The sequence below is a fragment of the Bos mutus genome, chromosome 18 (assembly GCF_027580195.1).
Source record: "Bos mutus isolate GX-2022 chromosome 18, NWIPB_WYAK_1.1, whole genome shotgun sequence".
Classification (NCBI taxonomy): Eukaryota; Metazoa; Chordata; class Mammalia; order Artiodactyla; family Bovidae; genus Bos; species Bos mutus.
Window position 1 is genome coordinate 50148183 of NC_091634.1, and position 14255 is coordinate 50162437.

The 14255-nt window shown below is 53.0% G+C and overlaps 1 long non-coding RNA gene across 1 annotated transcript in view; it reads left to right on the plus strand.

Annotated features, from left to right (window-relative positions):
- The window catches only part of LOC138991840 (uncharacterized), a 287475-nt gene that overhangs the window by 240137 nt on the left and 33083 nt on the right, over positions 1-14255 (plus strand). Inside the window, exon 9 of the long non-coding RNA XR_011467732.1 lies at positions 12062-12236. This is a non-coding gene — a long non-coding RNA (uncharacterized lncRNA). The remainder of the gene's footprint in view (positions 1-12061; positions 12237-14255) is intronic.

Consider the following 14255-nt stretch of genomic DNA (forward strand, 5'->3'; position numbering starts at 1 on the left):
TTTGCAACCCCATGAACTGTAGTCCATGGAGTTCTGGAGGCCAGAATACTGGAGTGGATAGCATTTTCCTTCTCCAAGGGATCTTCCCAACCCAGAGATTGAACCCAGGCCTCCTGCATTGCAGGCAGATTCTTTACCAGCTGAGCCACGAGGCTTTCTAAAGCTTCCTTGTGGGCTAAAGAGACCTGATGAACCTCCAGTGATGGTGGTCTCATTTCTCCTTGGTCTAACTGTAACATTGTCATGTGTCCATAGGAGCCTAGGGGGCTGTCCTCAAATAGAAGAGACACAAAAGAGACTCTGCCGGGCACAGAGTTGGCTACTCAGGGATTTTGTTGAATACATGAATGTTGTGAGTTGCTCCCAGTCGTGTCTGACTCTGTGACACTATGGACTATGGCCTGCCTGGGATGCTTTCCTGAGCCCCGCACCGCCATCGGGAGGGCTGGGTGGGCAGGGTGCGAAGCTCACATGGCAGCTGAGTAGATGCAGGCTGTCCTCGGAGGGGCAGGGGCCTTCCTCATATCTAATTGCCTGGTGATGACAGGACCACCCACCGTCTTAAATTACCCTCCACTTGCTGAGCCCGTCGTCCAGCCCTCCCATGAGGAACTTAACGTATTATGTATTAGCAGGTAGGTCTCTGGTCCACCCTGGACACATACTCAAAGCCGACCTGCAGGGCTCTGGTCACATGGTGAATGACTGATGCCACGCCCTCTGCCCCAGGAATCTTACTCAAGTTCTTGCGGCAAAGTAGGCATCGCTGTCCCAGAGAAAGGTGCCAGGGGGTCCCCTGAAGCCTCGCATGCAACAGCCCCAAACCCGCAGATGCCTGAATCAGCGTTCTACACCTGGACATGGCACACCACTGCTGCTAGGGACTCTGCAGGTCAACAGGCAGCTGCTGGCTGGTATACAGGCGTTGATGGTCAACTTGACTGTGCTCAGGGGTGCCCAGACAGTGGGGAAGCACTCTTTCTGTCCAGGAGGGTATTTCTGTCCCGGAGGTTGTCTCCGTCCGGGAAGTGGGGGGGGTCCCCGTCCAGGAGGGTGTCCCTGGGTGAGATGAGCGCTGAGATGTGACCCTCTCAGAGCAGGTGGCTCCCCACACGCAGGCATCACCAGTCCACTGAGGGTCCAGCTAGAACAGGTCAGTGGAGGGCGAGTCTGCCCTCTCTGCTGAGTCAGGACACCCACGCCCTCCTGCTTCCCGATGTCAGAGTCTCTGCTTCTTGGGCTTTCGGATTCAGATGGGGGCTGACACCACAGCCCACTCTCCCTGGCCTTCACGGAGCACGTGTCTGGCCACTGACAAGGCCGAATGGGTGCCTTTCATAGTCCTAAGTTGTCACTTGTTGAATGTGTTGTCTTGTTTCTAATTTGAGGTCAATGGCGATGCCAGAGACATGAACAGAAGCAGCGCCTAAGGTCCACATTCCTCACAGGTGCTCTTATATTCATGCCGATACAAGGGGGACTTGGGGGCAAAAGGGTTCCACACATGGCCGGGGCCCATCCGCAGTCAATGGGCAAGGGGCTCAGTTCCCCCTGCCTGGCTGCAGAGGCCCAGCCTGAGGCTCTGACCATCTCACCCACTGCCGCAGGGCACCTGCACGTCAGGGTCTGCAGGGTCCTCGCACCGCCATGAATGACGAAGAAGAAGACACTCTAACAGTGGGCGGGCATGCATGGCATCACTCCACTCCCAAATGGTGGAGGAGCTGGGTTTGAACCCAGGTCCTGAAATCCCTCATCCAGAAGCAGTGAATCATCTCAGACGTGAGCCAAGGTTGCCATGCAGGCGCCAAGAGCCTCGGAGATGTAGCTGTTCAGGGGAAAAGCTCAGATCCATCTGTTTCATTTTAACCATTCTCCCTATATGCCTATCTAATCTCCAGAGGACCTCGACCATCCAATCTGGACCCACTGAGAGGGCGAGACTTCCTCGAGCTCAGTGTAGGAGCCACACACACACCCAGCCTTCCGGGCCCCTCCTCCTTGAGGCCCCCCTCCAACTGCAGGAGGGGCTTTCAAAGGCTGAAGTTCCCCAAATAACCCTCCTTCCCATGTTGTTATTCTTTAAGGGAAATGTCTACAGAAAATAAAAACCACTTGGAAGCGGCAGTTCTTGGAACAAAAGGCAGCAATCTGTGCGGGAAGCTGCCCAAGGTGGTTTTCCCTGAAGGGCCAAGCCTTTGGCATTCACGTGGTCAGTGCCCTTCACCCTCACCTTCCATGGAAGCCCTGCTCCGGGATGCCAGGACTTGGCCTGGAGGGACGTGCACCACTGGGAGACAGTTGGCTCCACAGGCACGGCTGGTCCCTCAGAAGTGCAGGGGCTCTGCAGGCTCCTCTCTCTGCCCATCACTTGTCAGGTCCATTTGACTGGTTGTCTCCAACCTTCCAAGCCATCGTCCAACCAGGCCCAGCAGGTGCCTCCAGCCCTGGGACAGCTATGCAGGCCTGGAGACTGGCCGCACCCCCTGGCCTGCTCTGCCCGTCCGCTGGGCAGCCGGCCTTCCTTTTCATCGGAGCTGCTGGAGGCCTACAGGCAGCTTACAGGAAACGGTGCCTGGAGAAACAAGAGGCCTTTGAAGCACAAGGTGAGCGGGCCTGGCTGTGGTTTACATTCTTTGCCTTAATTTTAACAAGTATTTCAGCCCCTTGAAAATGACCTCTTTAGAATAATAAACAGAACCCACACTGAGTTGTGGGCTGGCCCTTGGTTCTGGGCAGGAGGGGAGCTAAGCTCGGGGGGACATAACAGTAGCTGGCGAGTACGTGCGTGTGCTGGGGAGGGGGCAGAGGCCGCTGCAGCTCGACCAGCCCTCATTCTGGAGGTATGGTGGGGTTGGTGCCAGGTTACTCGTAGCAAGGGAAACCGAATACAGATGATAGAGGAGGAGCATTATGGAGGGAAGGGGCCGGTGTCTGCCTGTCCGGGCTGTTACTCGTCACGCCAGCTGGTGCCTTCCGAGCTCTGTCCCTCCACGAGGTGCCTGGAGCTTGCAGAGGGTCTGAGGGTGAGAGAGAGGCAGGGGAGGGACCATGGGGAATCCATCCATTCTCTGGGTAGTTATTAAGCACCTACTGTGTGCTGACTCACATCCTAGGCCATGGAGGTTAGCACTGAGAGAAACCCGAGCCGTGCCCTCCCATGCCTGGTTCACACCAGCAGCAGTAGAGTCCCCCAGGAACAGGCTAGAAATGCAGACTGCCCCCGCCCCCAGCCCGTCAATAAGGCCCTGGGCCACTGGGTGCACGATCGAGTCGAGGACTCTGCGCTGGAAAACAGAAGGCAGACACTGGTGGGAAACCCCATGTGGCCCTGGAAGAGGGGAGACCCACTCTGTGGCTGCATGTGGGGCAGCAGGGTGAGCTCAGCCACCGACTGAATCATCAGCCCCACATCCACACCTTGATGGGGGCGGCCCGGAGACGCAGCCCTGCCCCTCGTGAGGCAGGCAGAATAAGCTCCCATCCTGATCCCCAGAACCTGGGAACATGACCTTCCAGGGGACGTGAGCTCTATCAGCCTTGCCCCCGACTGTGGCTTCAGCCCTCAGCACAGAGCCTAGAGCCTGGTAGGCGCTCATAGCTACTTGCTGGCTGTGGGCATCAACCCCGGTCCCCAGAACAGACAGACAGCTTCTCAGAGAGCAGATCACCCCAGAAGTCTCCACCAGCCAGGCCAGACCTGAACCCCTGACCTAGCGGAATATTCCACTGCCCACATCCGCCCGCCTCCTTTGCCAGTAAAAGCCAATGTGTAAAATTACCCAGCAGCCAGGCAGACAAGCACAGGGGGTGTTGGCCGCCCCGTGTGCCAGCCCAGCATGAAATACCTGTTTCTCAAGGATCCAGGAAGGGCTGGTCCCCTTGCCTCCTGTGGGTTTCTAAACAGCCCACTGGCCCGAGGCCGGGAAGGCTTTTTTACGGAGATTAGTGGCGTCCTTCCCCAGATGTGTGCTGTCCTCCTCTGGGTGTGAGCCTCCCTGCTGCCCATCGGGCACCCTTAACCTTCAGAAAAGGACCTTTGCAAGTCTCCCCTTAGCAACAGAAAAGCACTGAGGAGACTTGCGGCTTCTGGGCTCTGATGGACAGCGCAGTCTCACCCTCCAAGCGACCTGAAGGGACGGCTGCACGAGGACGTGAGGTGAGGGCTTGGCCCTGAGACGCAGAGCACAGTGCCAGCACTCACACCCAGCTGTGCACACCCACCCTCCTCATCTCTGCCACCACTCAGTCCCTACCACACTCCTGTCCCATTTCCAGATGAGGCTCAGAGAAGGAAACAAAGGTGCCCAGGGTTGCACAGCTCTCCAGCTGGTGGAAACAAACCCTAACCTCCAGGGTACTCTGACACTGTATGTTGTTGAGTTGCTAAGTCGTGTCTGATTCTTTGCAACCCCGTTTCCTGCCACACTCCAGGATTCCCTGTCCTTCACTCTGTCCCAGAATTTGCTCAAACTCCTGTCCGTTGAGTCAGTGACGCCATCCAACCATCTCATCCTCTGTTCCCCCCGCCTCTCCCGCCACCGCCCTGCCCTCAATCTTTCTCAGCATCAGGGTCCTTTCCAATGAGTCAGCTCTTCGCATCAGGTGGCCTAAGTATTGGAGCTTCAGCTTCAGCATCAGTCCTTCCAATGGCTATTCAGGGTTCATTTCCTTTAGGATTGACTGGTTTGATCTTGCTGTCCAAGGGACTCTCAAGAGTCTTCTCCAGCACCACAGTTCAAAAGCATCAATCCTTCCATGCTCAGCCTTCTTTATGATGCAACTCTCACATCCATACATGACCACTGGAAAAACCAGAGCTTTGATATATGCTTTGACTCCGTATGGCCAGACCCTCAATCTCTGGCACATAATTCAGTAGTGGTATCAGCTCCGTGGGGATTTGTTGAAAGCAAGGGTGTTGAGCACCATCTGGCCCTTCCTCAGTCATCAACAGAGATTAGTGTTGACAATATTGTTCCTAGAACAGAGGGCTCCCAAACTTTTAAATCTCAGGACTGCTTTACATTCTTAAAACTTGTTGAAAATCCCAAAGAGCCTTGGTTTTGTGGCTCACATCTACTGGTATTTATAGAATTTGATGTAAATTGATAACATTTAAAAATATTTTATCCATTAAGTCTTATAAATGAGAACAACCCATTGCATGTTAACACAAATAATGTGTTTTAGAAAAAAAATCATGTTTTGCAAAATAGTAGTGAGAAGATTCATTGTTTTACATTTTTGCAAACCTGTTTGAGGTCTGGCTTAATAGGAAACAGCTGGGTTCTCTTATCTGCCTCTGCCTTCAATCTGGTGCCTGTGAAAAAAAGCCTGGCCACACACAATTAGGCATTTGGAAATTCAGAGGTAACTTAATACTCTTTTGGATAATTGTGGGTTTTATTCTTTAATACTATACCAAAACTCGGCGAGAGGGAGTTCCTTAAAGGTTAGCTGCAATGTGGAATCTAAAACCAAATCAGTGAACTTTTTGTACCTATTGTATTCAATTGCATTGATCGGTCCTGAAAGTGGAACGGGTCTTCTACCCATGCGTGATCCTGTAACATTCCAGACCATCTTGACCACCCGGAAAGACGTCAGGGTCTAAGACCACACTGTATAACTGCTGGACTGGGTTAAAAGCTCTGGAATGGGGTTTACCTCTGTCTTCTTGGGCTCTGTGCTTCCTGAAGAAAGGAAGTGGGGGAGGGAGGGAAGAAAGGAGGGAGGGAGGGATGGGTGAGAAGGGAGGGTGTTAGTGACACAATAGTCTGGACTCCAGTTGGACTCTCAGAGCAGCCCTGAGACCTCAGACGCCCTTCTATCTGAGGGGAGCCCATCAAATGAGCTCTGCTGTCTGCAGACATCCACACCGGCAGGAGTACCCAGGCCTCCGGTCACTTTTCCCGGATGCTTCGTGCCTTTGGTGTGAGATTTCCAGAGGATTCCCAAGCTGTACAGACTACATGTTGTCCTCAGCTTGAATCTTGATGTCAGCATTCCTGTGGTCTGATGATCGACCCGTGTCCATCACAGCCCCACCAGGAAAGCAGCCTCTCCCAGAGGTAACTGAAGAAGGTGTGTATTGGGGGGGGGGGGGGTATTTACAGAGCAAGGGTGGGGTTCCAGGACCAACAAGGATGGGGAAGCAGCCCTCTTCTGCTGGCAGTCTCTCCCACCCTCCCTCTGACACCCCATGTACACCCAGGCCATGCTCTGTTGGCCTCTCCTGCACCGTGACTCACCACCGTCAGTCCCTTATAGACCGAGCACTGTGTCGGGTGAGCCTCCTGTGTGTCACAGGGAACCAGAAGTCAGAGAGGCAGGGCACCAGCCTTAGGGTATAAGGGCACAGTGGTGCACGGCAGAGGCTACTTGTCAAAGCCTTGTCCAGTGTGAGGAGGCCAGAGGACACTGCACTGAGCTCACAGAGCCCAAGATTCAGGCTCCAACCTTGGGCAGTGTTGCCCACCTTCCTGGGCTTCTTGTCTGTGAAGCCGAGAGCCCACCTGGGTGATGATGCTAAGGCTTCTCCCAGCTCTAACCACGCCCAGGCCCGGCAAGGGTTGTGGACCCTGTGCCTTTGTCTTCTAGATCTGAACAAGGCCCCAGAAACACATTGGTGTGCTAAGGTTCGGTGGACCAACAGCCTACTTCTCCATGGCCCCACGTGCTTGTGGGGTCAGGAGATGTAAAATCCGACATTGTGCTCAGCAGACTTCCTCCATCTGGATTTCTGCCGCCCACAGCGGGGACCACTTGCCAAACACATGTTTACAGAGTACAGCCCACTTCATGGTGACTCGTGGAGCTGACAAAACCCACCTTTGCCCTGGCCCCATGCATCCTGCCCACGCGTGCTTTCTGGCTGGGGAAAGATGCAAGACCACGCTGGGTAGAGGGGTCCTTGGCTCCATGTACCACAGGGGCTGTGCTGATGCCAGGCGATGGCACAGGGCACATAGGCCAGGCTTCACTCAAAGCGTAGACATGATTCAACTCATAACGGAAAGTCACTCATTTCTAGGGTCAGGCCAGCGGATGCTGTTAGGAGGAGTGTTTACAAGTGTGTCCCTGTATTGCTGCTCAGTCTTCTGGGTGACACTCAAGAGAATGGGAGACAGCCACACTGGGGTGACTAATGAGTTTAGGAAGGCTTCAGAGAGACCAGAGTAATGACAGAAGTAAGCACTGCTGCAAAGCTGCTCCATACAAGGGATTAAAATGCTGACTTCCCTAAAATGCAAGTTTTTAAAAAATGGTTTATTTTCCTAATATTGTGGTAAAATAGACCTGACATAAAACTTACTGGTTTAACCATTTTAAGTGTACAGTTCTGTGGCATTAAGTACATTCACATTGTTGTCACCACCCAGAACTTCTCTAGAGCTGTTTCATCTTCCTAACTGAACACCGACCCACCCCGTCCCTCAGTCCCTGGCCCCCACCATCCTGCTTTCTGTCTCTATGAATTGGACTCCTCTTGTACTTCATAGACCTGGACGCCTACAGGACTTGTCATTTTGTAGTCAAACATGTCTTGGCATGTTGGACTTCACTTACTGTCTTCAAGGTTTATCCACACCGTACATGTCAGTAGGACATGATTCCTCTTTAAGGCTGAATAATATTGTGCTGTGTGGACGGGTCACATTTTGTTTGTGCAGTCGGACACTGATGGACACTTGGGTTGCTTCCACCTCTTGGCTGTTATGAGTAGTGCTGCCATGGCCATCCTTGCTATAATGGTGGTGGTTTAGTCGCTAAGTCGTGTCTGACTCTTGCAACCCCATGGACTGTGGCCTGCCAGGCTCCTCTGTCCATGGGATTCTCCAGGCAAGAACTCCAGGGGATCTTCCCGACCCAGGGATCAAACCCGGGTCTCCTGCATTGCAGACAGATTCTTTACCAACTGAGCTACAAGGGAAGCCCATCCTTGCTATAAACAACCTTTAAAATAGGTATCTCTAGGCTGGCTGAATAATTTACCAATTATTCACTAAATTGCTTGGCACAACTGACCTCAACCTGAATTATACCTTGATCCCAAGGTATAATGGAAAATTCACGGGCTTTGAAGCCAAAATATACTGAATTTTAAGTGCCTGCAGCTTTGGGCAATTTAATCCTCCCAAGCCTCACTTTGTCCGTCTGTAAAACAGGACTTGTGGTGGACACCACTGCTTGTCCAGCATCCACACTACCTTCCTGGCTCCTGAAGAAGTCTTGAATATTTTCAGCATTTTTCTCCTCCCAGGTGACCAGCACATACTGCATCTCAGGGAGGCTCAGGATTAGGTAGGTGGGCACAGCAAGCCCCTCCCCCAGCCAGTGAGTGATTTGAGACCCAAGCTTCTGGCAATCAGCTCCTGGCAGTCCCCTGGCAACTGTTGCTAGGGTTGGGGCGGGCTCCTACCAGAGTGGTCCAGTCAGGGGGAGGACTGACTGCAGGTAGAGGGGGTGCTGCTGCCCCCAGGATCCAGCAGGGAAGCTGGCTGTCCAAGTCACCACTGACAACCCTCCTGCCTCCACCGGGAGCCAGCATGAGGACAGAGCCCAGGCCAGGGGAAGGCAGAGAGGTGGAACTAGGTCCGTACACCCCTCCCTAGCACACGCGTACACATGCGCACAGACACACACGTGCACAGGCTCTCAGACACGTGGCACACTCAGTATATCAGTGGACTCAGAATGTTAAAACGCACCCCTTTAAATAACAAGGCAGTCTTGCTCAAAGTCGACAGGTGATGGGTGAGGCTCCAGAGGACTTAATTGACTTGCCCAGAGTCAACCAGGAGGCCTGTATAAATTCAAGACTGCCACCCAAATACCCTAACTCAACTGCCTCCGTATTATTCTCTGTTCACACACATGTGTACACATGCTTCCCACAAAACACACACACACAATTAGTTTCATAAGTTGTCACTAAACCGAAGCAGCCCTCAGTGATAATTCATGGCTCTGAAACTTGTGGCCTGCTGGCTACTCATTGCAGTGTTGTTTGAATGCAGAGATTTATTACAGAAAGAGAAGCCCGTGCAAAACCGTTCCTGTCGTCAGCATGACTACTGGTTCTGACGTAAGACATCATTAGAAGCAAGCGAAAATGAAAAATGATGCAGGCAGGGGTAGTGGGGACAGAGAGGCAGAGGAGGGCTGGAGCCGGCTGGAGATGGCACATGTCTTCTGCAGCCTGTAGCTCCGTCACTTTCAGCAAAGCAGGAGCATTCTTGTAACATCTAGAGAGTCTGAATAAGATCTGTAGATTGGCTGAGAGTTGCGTCAATTTTAGTTCCCTAATTTTGATCATTGTCCTGTGGTTTTAGAAGAGGATCCCTCGCTTTTAGGAGACGTACGCGATAGTATTTGGTGGAAAGGCAAGTCCTATCCACAGCTTCCTCTGTGTGTGTGTGTGTGACAGAGCAAGGTCACAGCAAGTAAGGTGAACGTTCACATTTGTAGAATCTCAGGCACAGGTGTCTTGAGAATCCTGTGCTCTTCTTCCATTTGTTAGAAATCATGTCAGGGGAAAAAGAGGCTTCGTGGTCTCCAGAGGACCCCTGTGGAGAAAGCAGACAGCCAATTCAAGAGCAGGGATCGAGGAGAGGCTTGCTGGAGGCGGCGGGGGGACAAGCCGCCGCTGCAGCCTGAAGTCTTGGAGAGGTGGCAGCTGGACCCTGACCCTGTGACCAGGTTCTCCTGGACCTGCTGGAAGTGTCGTGGTTGGAATCATCAAAGCCACCTCTCCCACCTCTGCAGCATCAGCAACAGCCCGGGAGCAGCCCCCAGCCCCCACACATGGTGATGGATTGGAAAGCGTCCAAGTGCGGAGCGTTTTTTGTGCTGATGATACGATACACACAGAGGTGGATGGTGCACACTCTAGAGCATGCAGATCCCAGTGCTTCATGGATTATACACACTTGTCATGGGTGAAACACTTCCGAGACTGGCCGCCCCACCCCGTGTTTTATTAACATGAAGCACATTATATGATACAGCTGCAGCACTGCCCCCCGCACTGTTCAGTTTAGTTCAGTTGCTCAGTCGTGTCTGAATCTTTGCAACCCCACAGACTGCAGCACGCCAGGGCTTCCTGTCCATCACCAACTCCCGGAGCTCACTCAGACTCACGTCCATCGTGTCAGCGATGCCACCCAACCATTTCATCCTTTGTCATCCCCTTCTCCCCAGCACTGTACACCACGGCATCTCCCCGCCTCCTCGCTGGACTCGGAGCTTCTCGCTTGCTGGCCGTGGGCCGGGTGGGTCTACAGGGATAAAGAATGTGCACGCCAGACGTGATGTTTGTTTTCTGATAATCAATGGATTTTATGCATCTGCCAAGAGTTGTGAACGGGCGATATGATATATAGATAGTCGGCAACTAAATTTCATCTCGCTCATCAGTGCTGATGGACAGGAAGTGGATGCAGGTAGGTTGTGTGGAGAGAAACATGGGGCCGGCCCTGGCGTCTGCAGGAAGAGTGAGGTGGTGGACCAGCAGGGTCCACCCTGGGGTCCAGACAGGCCAACAGCCATGGTTTCCTACTCCCGACACCTGACACCTGCAGCAGAGGGAGCTCCCCCAGGCTTGCTCCTACCCACCCCCTCCCCGGCCCAGCCTCCCTGGGGTAGCTGAGTCTCTCTGAGAGCAGCCTGCACCCAAGTCACTGGGTCACTGGGTGTGTGGCTGGCATGCAGGTGCTGGTGCAGTGTGTGGGTGGGGCCGAGATCCTGGGTTTCCAACCAGCTCCGAGGTGGTGTCTGCCAACCACGTGGGGTAGAGAGGATCTACAGTAAATGAATGAAGAGACCCTGACTCAGAGCCCATCACCTTCTAATGATAAAAGTGTGACCATCGCCCCCTCGCTACTGACAGCTGGGGCGACTCAGGGCCCCATCACCTCCTCCGTCAGCCTGCCGGGGAAAACCCCCTCCTGGGTGATGCTGCTGGGTCTTGCCTAACCCCCTGCAGCCCGCGTTGAGGTGCTGGACACCTCCACGCAGCCCTCCCCTCCTTTCTGTCTTTTCCTCCCTCTTACCCTGGGCACCGGTCTCGTGGTCTGTGTCAGGGACCCCCGCCCTCTGGCTTCTGGCTGGGGTCGGCCAGTGGAAGCAACAGCTGGAGACCGGAGGGGGAGTCGGTGAGACCTCTCCTCCTGGGTGACGCGCTCGTCTTCTGGAGTGTGTCCATGGTGTGTGGAGAGCAGAGTGCCAGTCCTCAGGAGGGCACCAGGAGGAAGAGCAGAGGGCTGTCCTAACTCTGTGTTAGTTGAGTTTACTTGCTCGTATGATATTTTACTTGCTCTTTCTATTAAATCTGTCACCTTCTAACTCAAGTCTCTCCTTCATGAAGCCCTCCTGGATTACTTGAACCTTCAATAATATCCTTATTTCAACTCACTCAGCAAATAGCATAGCCCCTGATTTTGAGCCATCTTCTCTCTTGTTGTCCAGTTGCTCCTAAGGTCTAGTCTCCACAACTGGACAAGAGACTTAAGTTCACGTCCGGGCTTGGACATGTCCCATCTCCACAGCAACTGGCACGCACGGGGATCTCACTGGCCACCTCAGCAAGACCTCTCCTCTGACGGCAAACACATCTGGAACTCAAAGAATGCAAATAAATACTTTGAGAAAAATGCATTTTTATGTGTGTTTTCTGTTTTCATAGTAAATGAATTTCGGGGGAAATATCTAAAAACAATAAAACCTTTTTAAAAAGTCAACTTAAAAAATCACTTTATAGGGATATAATTTGCCTAACACACCAGTTCGCCCACTTCAGGTGTGAATTTCAGTGGTGTTTGGTGTCTTCACAGAGTTGAGCAATCATCAGCACAGTTGATTTTAGAACATGTCTTATTGGCTCAAAAGGAAGCCCCCTCCCCTTTCACAGCCCCTCCCTTTATCCTGCTCTCTGGCTCTGAGTACAGATTTAAAACCCAGAGCCCGAGAGAGGCATCACATGTGTAAATGCCTCTATATACCTTTCTGTCTGCATTGCCTGTGACTCTGATCGCCTCTTTTGCGGTCTGTGTTTCAGGAGAACTGGATTCAGAGGACGTGAAAATTAACCTGGTTTTGCCGTATTCCTGGGCACCTGCCTCCATGCACACCTGAGTTCAGGAGCCATGTCCCTCCACTAGAGGGCGGGCATCGTAGACGCCTGCTACGCCACCTGGGCTGTCGCGTGTGTTCCGGCCTCAGCCCTGGAGAAGGTAAGAGCTGGTGCCTGCAGGTCTTAAGTGCTCTGCCCGCTGTGTCGCAACCATAAGCGAGCCGGGAAGGGAGCTTTCACTCAAGAGCCAGCTGCTGGCTGGATCGATGCAGAAGGCGAGGCATGGACACAAAGAGATACTTTGTGCTGGTGACGATGCTGATGATAGCAATACAGTCCTTTCTGGGACGTTCGCAGTGCGCCGGGCACAGCACTAAGAACATTACACGGCTATCTTATTCAGTCCTCCCAACAGCCTTCTGAGATGGACCCATTGTTCTGCCCAATTTGCTGGTAAGGAAGCTTAGAGAAAGAGCTTTCAGGGCTCACCCAGAGGACCTTTCCTGACCTTAAGGTGGGTGGAACCATCCATTTGGTGAGAGGGAGGGGCTGGTCTGAACTGGATGACCTTCCGAAGGCTGTGGAGTGCGAGAATTCTGACTTCTGCAAAACCTGAATCGTAGACCGTCCCTTCAGTAAAAGCGCTGGACCCTTTTAGGCCACACCCACGGGAGAGGTGCGCTGGGGAGCTGCTGTTCAGTCCTCGGTTGTGTCTGACTCTCTGCGACCCCATGGACTGTAGCCCACCTTGCTCCTCTGTCCATGGGTTTCCCAGGCAAGAATACTGGAGTGGGTTGCCATTTCCTTCTCCAAGCAGAAAGAGCCTATTTTCTATGTAAGTCATAAGCATATGACAGTGTGTGTGTCTAAATGAGAACTCTGCACCTCCTCTCCTGGTCCGCCTGGATGGATCTGGCTCCAGTCACGGCCAAGTCCTTAAGGTCTTATGTTCCAACAGGATGGTGTCCACCCAGGGTTCCCCCCTGTCTCCGGGTGTCCTGCCCCCTACTGCAGCGTAGGACCCAGGAAGCAGCCAGCAGCCCTCGATTTCCGGCTCAGGCCCCTTCTCTATGGAGTTTATGTTATTAATTTTAGAGATGTTGATATGGTTAGTGGCAACATCCCATGTGGCCTGGAACAACCTCCCTTCCAGGCTCCCAAGGGCCAGGAGGTAGGACTCCAGAGGCAGAGATGAGGGGGAGAGGGACCCCTTCTCACTGTTAAATGGAGTGTACCTCACTCCCACAGTGGTGATGCCAGCTGACTGCTGAGCCTCTGCTGGAGTTGGGGCCTTGCAGCCTACACAAACCCCCATGAGCCCTGTGAGCCGACCTCCAGAGTGGGCCTTCACACCCCACCCCCATTTCTTCATAGAACCTCTGTCCTTTGCAATGTCCCTCCCCCAAGATGTCCCAACCATCTCCGAGTATGTAGCCACTTCTGGAGTCCAGGAGCATCCCAGATGGTACAGTCGACTGTGGCCCATGTTCATGCCACTTTCCAGTGCTAGGCAGTGCTAGGGAATGTGGGGTGTGCTCAAATGTGTCCAACTCTTTGCGACCCCATGGACTGTAGCTCACCCAGCTCCTCTGTGCATGGGATTTCCCAGGCGAGAATACTAGAGTGGGTTGCTATTTCCTTCTCCAAGGAATCTTCACAACCCAAGGATCAAACCCAAGCCTCTTACATCTCTTGCATTGATAGATGGATTCTTTATCACTGCACCACCTAGGAAACCCTAGGTAACATTATTTATCTTCAGGGGAAAAAAAACTGAAAGTAGGGCTTCCCTGGTGGCGCAGATAGTGAAGAATCCAGTTGCAATGCAGGAGACATGGGTCCAATTGGGAAGATCCCCTGGAGTAGGAAATGGCAACCCACTCTGGTATTCTTGCCTGGAGAATTACATGGATAGAGGAGTCTAGCAGGCTACAGTCCATGAGGTCACAAAGAGTCAGATGCAACTGAGTGGCTGACACTTCCCCTTTTTTTTCACAGCAGATGAGCACTGCCAACAACTTATAAGCCAGGAATAAACAGATGAGGGAAATCATCACCAAAGAGAACCTCTTGGGAGTGTAAAATGGGGCCACCTTTGGAAAATAGCCCAGAAGTTCCTCACACTGTGAAACCTGGAGTGACCACTAAGGCCCCAGCCGCTCCAGCCTCGGGGTTCCTC